Raw genomic sequence first — 10733 nt, forward strand, 5'->3', positions numbered from 1 at the left:
CCTCCCTTCGCGCTGCACTCTACACTCCACACTCAGGCACAGATGGTGACTTTTGCGGCTGGAGACGCAAACCATTTCCCGGGCCAAAACCTCCCGCTCGGCCTGGATTAATGCCGCAAAAGAGACGCGACTAAATTTGCACCCCAATGTGTAAGGGGTGGTTTTCAGGGGGTCAGCTTTCCCTTCTGACCTTATACGAGCGGTTCCGAATCGCTCCCACACTCTTGGTTCTAGACACTGGAATTATGAAGGGACTGTGACAGACTTGGACAGGCAATCGGTTTTAAGGTAGGAAGCAGATATGGCTTTATTGTGTTTAAAAAGAAGTAAAAGGCACATCTTTAATAACACACACACAGACCAATACACACTGAATAAAATGTCAAATTACAGCCTGTGGGGAAAAGAATACAGCTTAAACTCTAAATGGGGTAAAGAGGAGAATGCAGATACATTCACACAAGTTATCCCAGCCTCCCCCCTCCCAATTCCCCTAACTAACTAAGTTATAGCTCTGAGGGTTCAGGGGCTATGCTCACCAATCCCTTTAGACAGTTGCCGGTGAATCACGGTTTCGGGGTTCGCTGCACTTGGCCTTCTGGGCGAGCCGCACCCCGGACGCAGGAGAGGACTTCGGACTGCGTAGTCTTCGGTTGGGGTCAGTCCGTTAATGCGGTAAGTTGCGTTTTGGTTGTATGGGGTAAATACCCACTTTCTTTGGTTCGGAATAGTTTTAGTTAGTCCCTTTTGTTAATTTCTCCCCCGTTGGGTCATTCAGAAGTAGATTGTAGAATGGTTGTCAATTTGGTTGCTGACAACCTTCCATGTCATGCGCCTCGTGCTCGGTCGGTCCTTGACGATTTCTTGTAGTTTCCTTCACTACTCCATTTCTTCGCTCCCCAGCTCCAGCTGCTTGTTTCTGTCTGTGTTCCTTTCGAGTCTGTGTTCTGCTCACTTCTCTCCTGTGTTCTGCTAGTTTCTGTGTTCTGCTAGTCTGTGTTCTGCTACGTCTTGAGTTCTGCTAGTCTTTCCAAGTAAAACTGGGAGATAGATATATCCCCCCAAAAAAGGCTGTTATCTCCCATCAAATCTCTTGGGCTCTGTTTAAACTGTTTTGTCCATTGATTTTCAAATGTCTCCTTTGTCAGCAGTAACTCGATTAGGGTGTGAGAATGTGCTATCACTGGTTTTGCATTGTTTTAGGATTGTCCAGTTTTTCTGACCATGATTTCCATTGTGCTTGATTGGGTAATTCGATTATCTCTTAGGGGGTGAATAGTTCCCCCAGACAGCCTGGGATCCTTAATACACGAATTTGCTGCAGACGTTGGCTCCACCTCCTGTATTTGGTAACTCTTTTTCGCAGCCAAAATGTTGTAGAATCTTAAAATTGATATGCTCCTTCCCATAGATGTTTAGGGGATCTCAAGCTTCTATAATTTAGGTCCATTTTGAATTCCCTTTCTTATGAATCCAAACACTGGGGGGGTGGGGGGTCTCCATGAATGCATCCCCTTTTATTCCCCGCAGGCTTCGTCTGCCCCTTTAAACTCATTTTAAAAGCCCAGAAAGGGATTCTTCTCCTCTGCAGGGGAAAGGTACCTGGAATCTTTGCGAGATATTGGTAAATTCTACAAATGTGTTATGTGTTTTAGTGATGTTGATTGAGGGATAACTATTGGTATAAGACGCCAGGGATAACTGCCCTGATCTTCTTCGAAATAGTGCCATGGGATCTTTTATGTCCATCGGAGGGTGGATGGGACCTCGGTTTAACGCGCCGTCCGCAAGACGGCACCTCGACAGTGCGCTGGTGTGTCAGCCTGGATTTATGTGCTCAAGTCTCAGAGTGGGAACCCACAACCTCTGACTCAGAGGTGAAATAGTTGTAGAAACAAACATGCCAACTATTCCGAAGAAGTTAGATTTCCATTGTGAACTGACAGGGCTGTTTAGCCAGGTTTCTGATTAAGAGAAATGGCCATTCCTGTAAACCTTAGAACTCATTGATGTAATAAACCTACGGCTACATGAGAAAAAATAAACAACATTCCTGTGCACCTTTCAATTCAGTAAGACACAAGGGCTACTACGCCATGACTGACACTATGTGACTCTATGCACTGGGACTTACCCAGATATGTTGCCCCGCTGACAACAATATATTTTTAATGATGGAAACTTGTTCCCCGTTTCTGAATATACACAGGTAGCTTACATCAGTAGGATGTCCTTGATACCAGGGAAGTAAAAATAATTTTGAAAATACCAGGTGTAAGTGATTCAGCATCGGTTTGATAATCAGCTAATCTTCAACTGAACCTCCTATCTATCCCCTAATCCATCAAACTTGCAGAGAAATCTGAACCACTTAAATGCCATTTGTGACAAATGAAAACTTTATTTCCTGTGAGCACGCTATGAATGAAATACTTGTAGAAACAAACATGCCACCTACTCCTAAGAAATTAGATTTCAGTCGGGTACTGACAGATCTGTTTAGACAGATTTTTGATTAAGAGATATGGCCATTCCTGCAAACTCATTGATGTAATAAACCTGCGGTCACTTATAAGGAAAAATAAACAACCTTCCGTATGCGCCTTTTAATTCTGTAAGACACAAGGGCTTCAAACACCACTGGAGAATTTCCTAGAACAACTACCCGAGTAAAAGAAAGACTTGCATTTATATAGCATCTTTCACAACCTCAGGATGTTACAAAGCGCTTTACAGCCAATGAAGTACTTTTTGAAGTGTCGTAACTGTTGTAATGTGGGAAACGCAGCAGACAATTTGCGCACAGCAAGCTCTCACAAACAGCAACATGATAATGACCAGATAATCTGTTTTTAGTGATATTGGTTAAGGGGGTAAGGACATTGGGCAGGACACTCCCGCTCTTCTTCAAAATAGTGCCACGGGATCTTTCACACTCACCTCAGAGAGCAGATGGGGTCTCGGTTTAATGTCTCATCCGAAAGGAGCAGAAACGACTTCGCACCTAAAGTATATTTCAGCTTTTATTTCAGGGAAATAAAAATTATAAAACAAATAAAAACAAAAATACCTTATTTGTTTAACCTATTACAATAATACCTTGCTCTTCTTCGAATAGTGGCATGGGATCTTTTACATCCACCCGAGAACACAGAGGTTTAACATCTCATTCAAATTGATTTAATATCCTAAAAAGTTTTTTGGATCAGTTTCAATATAAAATCACCAGTGCAAAATAGTTTTACTAGTTATTACAATAAGCCTTCTTCTGTGGCACAGGGCATATTGCATTATGGAGTTAGGAACATTTAAACAGGAGTAGGCCGTTCACCGCCTTGAGCCTGTTCCGCCATGCAAAGAGTTCATAGCTGATCTGTATCTTAACCCCATTCACCTTCCTTGGCTCTTTATCTTTATATACAATGTCAGCTGTGGCTCAGTTTATCTCTGAGTCAGTCGGATATTGGTTGACACTCTAGGCTGACACTCCAGTGCAGTGCTGAGGGAGTGCTGCACAGTCAGAGGTGCCGTCTTTCGGTTGAGACGTTAAACCCTCTCAGCTGGACGTAAAAGATCCCATGGCACTATTTCGAGGAAGAGCAGGAGAGTTTGCTCTGGTGCCCTGGACAATATTTACTCCTCAATCACCATCACAAAATAAATTATCTGGTCATTATCACACTGCTTTTTGTGGGAGCTTGCTGTGCGCAAATTGGCTGCCGCGTTTCATACATTACAACAGTGACTACACTTCAAAAAGTATCTCATTGGCTGTAAAGCGCTGTTGGATATCCAGTGGTCATGAAAGGCGCTATCGAAATATAAGTCTTTCTTTTTTATACCCCTGGCTAACAAAAATCTACTGGTCTCAGATAGAAATTATTAATTGAGTTAGTATCTAATGCTTAAACCTCTGCACCTCTCTACCACCCTTTGTGTGAAGAAGTGTTTCCTAACTTCTCCCCTGAATAGCCTGGCTCTAATTTGTCCCATGTAATTCATCTCAATCTCAGCCAAACCACTGTGGGAGACTAAGGGAACGTGATGTGCTTTCAAACAGGGATAGAAGAAAATATAAGAGGCTAAGGTGGCCTCTTCCACTTCCATTAGTCTCATAGTGAACGTTTGTAGGGTGGTATTTGTTATGTATCCACAGTTGACAGTGGATGAGCAATGGCAGACATTTAGAGACCGCATGGATGAACTACAAAAATTGTACATCCTTGTCTGGCATAAAAATAAAAAAGGGAAGGTGGCTTAGCCGTGGCTATCAAGGGAAATCAGGGATAGTATTAAAGCCAAGGAAGTGGCATACAAATTGGCCAGAAATAGCAGCGAACCCGGGGACTGGGAGAAATTTAGAACTCAGCAGAGGAGGACAAAGGGTTTGATTAGGGCAGGGAAAATGGAGTACGAGAAGAAGCTTGCAGGGAACATTAAGACGGATTGCAAAAGTTTCTATAGATATGTAAAGAGAAAAAGGTTAATAAAGACAAACGTAGGTCCCCTGCAGTCAGAATCAGGGGAAGTCATAACGGGGAACAAAGAAATGGCAGACCAATTGAACAAGTACTTTGGTTCGGTATTCACTAAGGAGGACACAAACAACCTTCCGGATATAAAAGGGGTCAGAGGGTCTAGTAAGAAGGAGGAACTGAGGGAAATCCTTATTAGTTGGGAAATTGTGTTGGGGAAATTGATGGGATTGAAGGCCGATAAATCCCCAGGGCCTGATGGTCTGCATCCCAGAGTACTTAAGGAGGTGGCTTTGGAAATAGCGGATACATTGACAGTCATTTTCCAACATTCCATAGACTCTGGATCAGTTCCTATGGTGTGGAGGGTAGCCAATGTAACCCCACTTTTTAAAAAAGGAGGGAGAGAAAACAGGGACATCCTGACATCGGTCGTGGGTAAAATGATGGAAAGGATGTCATAGCAGCGCATTTGAAAAGAGGTGACATGATAGGTCCAAGTCAGCATGGATTTGTGAAAGGGAAATCATGCTTGACAAATCTTCTGGAATTTTCTGAGGATGTTTCCAGTAGAGTGGACAAGGGAGAACCAGTTGATGTGGTGTATTTGGACTTTCAGAAGGCTTTCGACAAGGTCCCACACAAGAGATTAATGTGCAAAGTTAAAGCACATGGGATTGGGGGTAATGTGCTGATGTGGATTGAGAACTGGTTGTCAGACAGGAAGCAAAGAGTAGGAGTAAATGGGTACTTTTCAGAATGGCAGGCAGTGACTAGTGGGGTACCGCAAGGTTCTGTGCTGGGGCCCCGGCGGTTTACATTGTACATTAATGATTTAGACGAGAGGATTAAATGTAGTATCTCCAAATTTGCGGATGACACTGAGTTGGGTGGCAGTATGAGCTGCGAGGAGGATGCTATGAGGCTGCAGAGCGACTTGGATAGGTTAGGTGAGTGGGCAAATGCATGGCAGATGAAGTATAATGTGGATAAATGTGAGGTTATCCACTTTGGTGGTAAAAACAGAGAGACAGACTATTATCTGAATGTTGACAGATTAGGAAAAGGGGAGGTGCAACGAGACCTGGGTGTCATGGTACATCAGTCATTGAAGGTTGGCATGCAGGTACAGCAGGCGGTTAAGAAAGCAAATGGCATGTTGGCCTTCATAGCGAGGGGATTTGAGTACAGGAGCAGGGAGGTGTTACTACAATTGTACAGGGCCTTGGTGAGGCCACACCTGGAGTATTGTGTACAGTTTTGGTCTCCTAACTTGAGGAAGGACATTCTTGCTATTGAGGGAGTGCAGCGAAGGTTCACCAGACTGATTCCCGGGATGGCGGGACTGACATATCAAGAAAGACTGGATCAACTGGGCTTGAATTCACTGGCGTTCAGAAGAATGAGAGGAGATCTCAGAGAAACGTTTAAAATTCTGACGGGTTTAGACAGGTTAGATGCAGGAAGAATGTTCCCAATGTTGAGGAAGTCAAAAGCCAAGTGTCACAGTGTAAGGCTAAGGGGTAAGCCATTTAGGACCGAGATAAGGAGAAACTTCTTCACCCAGAGAGTGGTGAACCTGTGGAATTCTCTACCACAGAAGGTTGTTGAGGCCAATTCACTAAATATATTCAAAAAGGAGTTAGATGTAGTCCTTACTACTAAGGGGATCAAGGGGTATGGTGAGAAAGCAGGAATGGGGTACTGAAGTTGCATGTTCAGCCATGAACTCATTGAATGGCGGCGCAGGCTCGAAGGGCCGAATGGCCTACTCCTGCACCTATTTTCTATGTTTCTATGTATGTAACCCTGTAATTACCATGTCCAACCACCAGAGGGCTTATCCCCTGGAGTCCCAAGGGATGCCACAATCCCTTGGGAGCACCTGTATATAAGGAGGCCTCACTGGCTGGAGAGGCACTCTGAGATCTGCAATAAAGGACTACGGTCACACTTACTGTGAGCTTGCAGCATCTAATCTGACTCTTTATCCAAGACATAACAACTGGCGACGAGATACAGATAACAAACCCCAGCACAACAATGCAGACAACTGTGGGCATCCTGGAGAAATTTTCAGAGGGAGATGATTGGGAAACCTTCGTGGAGCGACTTGACCAATACTTCATGGCCAACGAGCTGGAAGGAGAAGTGAACGCTGCCAAACGAAGGGCGATCCTCCTCACCGTTTGCGGGGCATCAATGTATGGCCTCATGAAAAACCTGCTCGCTCCAGCAAAACCCACGGACAAGTCATATGATGAGTTGTGCACACTGGTCCGGGAGCATCTAAACCTGAAGGAAAGCGTTCTGATGTCGCGGTATCGGTTCTACTCGTACAAGAGGTCTGAAGGCCAGGAAGTGGCGAGCTACGTTGCCGAGCTAAGGCGCCTTGCAGGACATTGCGAATTTAAAGGATACTTGGAGCATATGCTCAGGGACTTCTTTTTACTTGGCATTGGCCATGAAGTAATACTTCGCAAACTTTTGACTGCAGAGATCCCAACCTTGAGTAAAACCATAGCGATAGTCCAGGCGTTTATCTCCATCAGTGACAATACCAAACCAAGTTCCCAGCACACTAGTGCTGTTGCAAGTACTGTGCACTAAGTAACGTTGTTTTCTAATCGAAATGTACATAGCAGGACTTACATGCCTGTAGCTGCATGTCCGCAGATGACTCAGAGTCCACCATCAAGGGTGGTGAATACAAGGCCATTAACACCTTGTTGGCACTGCGGGGGTGATCATCGATTCCTTTCATGCTGCTTCAAAGGATATGTTTGCAAAGGCTGTGGAACAATGGGACACCTCCAACGCATGTGCAGGCGAGCTGCAAACCTTACCAATCCTGCAAACCACCATGTAGCAGAGGAGGACAGATCCACGGTGGATCATGACGAACCAGAGCCTCAGACCGAGGAGGCAGAGGTATATGGGGTGCACACATTTACCACAAAGTATCCCCCGATAATGCTGAAGTTTGGACTCCCGGTGTCCATGGAGCAGGACACGGGCGCATAATGAGTAAAAAGAATTTCAATAAGTTGTGATGCAGCAAGGCTTCAAGGCCAGTCCTGACTCCCATTCGTACCAAACTCAGAACATACACAAAGGAACGGATTCTCAGAATTGGCAGTGTTACTGTAAAGGTCTGCTACGATGGAGCGTTGCACGAGTTACCACTCTGGGTAGTACCGGGCAATGGCCCCATGCTGCTCGGCAGGAGCTGGCTGGGAAAGATACGCTGGAACTGGGATGACACCTCATGTGCCCAGGTCCTAAGCAAGTTCCCCTCACTGTTTGAACCAGGCATTGGGAAGTTCAAGGAGCAAAAGTGCAGATCCATTTGATTCTGGGAGCATGACCCATCCATCACAAGGCGACAGCGGTACCGTACATGATGAGAGAGAGGGTGGAAATCGAGCTGGACAGGCTGCAAAGAGAGGACATCATTTCGCTGATTGAATTCAATGAGTGGGCCAGTCTGATTGTTCCAGTCCTCAAGGGAAATGGCACCATCAGAATCTGTGGTGATTACAAAGTAACTATCAATCGTCTCTCACTGCAGGATCAATACCCACTACCAAAGGCAGATGACCTATTTGCGACACTGGCGGGAGGGAAAACGTTCACGAAAGTGGACTTGACCTCGGCCTACATGACGCAGGAGCTGAAGGAATCTTCGAAAGTCTTCACCTGCATCAGCACGCACAAAGATCTTTTCGATTACAACAGATGCCCATTTGGGATTCGATTGGCCACAGCGATATTCCAGAGGAACATGGAAAGCTTGCGCACCGTGGTCTTCCAGGATGCCATCGTGGTTACAGGTCGGGACACCGCCGAGCACCTGCAGAACCTGGAGTAGGTTCTTAGTCGGCTTAATCGTGTGTGGCTCAGGCTAAAACGCTCGAAGTGTGTTTTCCTGGCGCCTGAAGTGCAGTTCCTGGGGAGAAGAATCGTGGCGGACAGCATCAAGTCCACCGATTCGAAGACGGAGGCAATCAAAAACGCACCGAGACCACAGAACATGACGGGCTGCGGTCGTTTCTAGGACTCCTGAACTATTTTGGTAACTTTTTACCAGGTCTTAGCACATTGTTAGAACCCTTGCACTCTTTACTGCGTAAGGGAGATGAATGGGTATGGGGTAAAAGCCAAGAAAATGCCTTTGAGAAAGCTAGGAAGCTGCTTTGTTCAAACAAATTGCTTGTGTTTTACGATCCATGTAAATGTTTGGTACTAGCATGTGATGCGTCGTCGTACGGGGTCGGGTGTGTATTGCAACAAGCTAATGAATTTGGGAAATTGCAACCTGACCTCGGAATTGCGTCCAGAGTCAGACTGTGCTGATATCAGTTTATATCTGGGAGCTGTTGTCTTAGTCTCAAGCTCAGAGACGAGGTCAGTTTTACAACCATTTTTTAACCTGCCCTTTCACAAAACCTGAGCAAATATTTCAGGTTGAAATAAGGATAGCTGCAGTAAACTGGAATGAATATCACAGCTGATTATACCCCTGTGAAACGACAGAGTCACGTACATCTTCCAAACACACCCAGTCAATTGTTCACCCCTTACTGTCAACAATACCAGGGAAATAGCAAGAGAGGTATTCACAATAGATATTATCGAATCACAGCTCCTTCCTCATTCTCTCCTCCCTCAAGAAAATCACTGACCTCAACCTGACACAGGTCCATGCAAGGATTCGTATGCATCCAGAAGTCTGTCTAAGGCCGAGAGGGCCTACAGTATGATCGAAAAAGAAACGTTAGCATGTGTTTATCGGGTAAAGAAAATGCATCAATATCTGTTCGGGCTCAAATTTGAATTGGAAACCGACCATAAGCCACTTATATCCCTCTTTTCTGAAAATAAGGGGATAAATGCGAATGCATCGGCCCGCATCCAGAGATGGACGCTCATGTTTTTTGTTTTTTTTTGTTCATTCTTGACAGATCAACTCCAGTGCCAAAGATCACTTTGCGCTATTTCCACTTGATCTTAGCCAAAAGGCCGAGAGGGGAAGCTGCACCGTTCCTGGAAACACTGCAATACCAGGTCGGGGCGTGGAGTGGACGGAGCAAGCCCCTGTTCCATCTCCCTGTTCCAAAAAACAAATTAATATTTGGTCCCCATAGGGGATATTAAACTGATAAGAACAGATACTACACTTGATCTTAGCCAAAAGGCCGAGAAGGACGCTCACGTTGTACGCATACAACTACGCTATCCGCCACAGGTCAGGCACAGAAAACTGTGCCGATGCTCTCAGTAGGCTGCCATTGCCCACCACCGGGGTGGAGATGGCACAGCCCGCAGATTTAGTTATGGTAATGGAAGCATTCGAGAGTGAGCAATCACCTGTTACTGCCCGACAGATTAGAACCTGGACAAGCCAGGACCCCTTTCTGTCCTTCGTAAAAAAAACTGTGTGCTCCATGGGAGTTGGTCTAGTGTCCCGTTAAAGATGCAGGAAGAAATAAAGCCATACCAGCGGCGCAAAGATGAAATGTCTAAACAGGCAGACTGCCTCCTATGGGGCAATCGAGTAGTTGTGCCAAGAAAAGGCAGGGACACTTTCATTAGTGATCTCCACAGTACCCACCCAAGCATTGTAATGATGAAAGCGATAGCTAGATCTCATTTGTGGTGGCCCGGTATCGATGCAGACTTAGAGTCCTGTGTGCACAAATGTAACACATGTTCCCAGTTAAGCAATACACCCAGGGAGGCGCCACTAAGTTTATGGTCTTGGCCCTCCAAACCGTGGTCTAGGGCTCATGTCGACTATGCAGGCCCATTCTTGGGAAAAATGTTTTTAGTGGTTGTAGATGCGTACTCCAAATCGATTGAATGTGTGATAATGTCAGCAAGCACGTCCGCTGCCACCATTGAAAGCCTACGGGTAATGTTTGCCTCGTACGGCCTGCCTGATGACCTCGTAAGTGACAATGGGCCGTGCTTTACCAGTGCCGAATTCAAGGAATTCATGACTCGCAATGGGGCCAAACATGTCACGTCTGTCCTGTTTAAGCCAGCGTCCAATGGTCAGGCAGAACAAGCAGTTCAAACAATCAAGCAGAGCTTGGAAAATGGTAACTGAAGGCTCACTGCAGCCTCGCTTATCCTGAGTCCTGCTTAATTACCGCACAAGACCCCACTCGCTCACCGGGGTCCCTCCCGCTGAACTGCTCATGAAAAGGGCACTTAAGACAAGGCTCTCGTTAGTCCACCCTGATCTAAACAAAC

The 10733-nt window shown here is 45.7% G+C and overlaps 1 pseudogene; it reads right to left on the minus strand.

The window, feature by feature from the left end:
• Positions 1–9505: 9505 nt before the first annotated feature.
• LOC139250095 (U2 spliceosomal RNA) lies at positions 9506–9685 on the minus strand (annotated as a pseudogene).
• Positions 9686–10733: the final 1048 nt, after the last annotated feature.

Source organism: Pristiophorus japonicus, unplaced genomic scaffold (assembly GCF_044704955.1).
Source record: "Pristiophorus japonicus isolate sPriJap1 unplaced genomic scaffold, sPriJap1.hap1 HAP1_SCAFFOLD_348, whole genome shotgun sequence".
Lineage (NCBI taxonomy): Eukaryota > Metazoa > Chordata > Chondrichthyes > Pristiophoridae > Pristiophorus > Pristiophorus japonicus.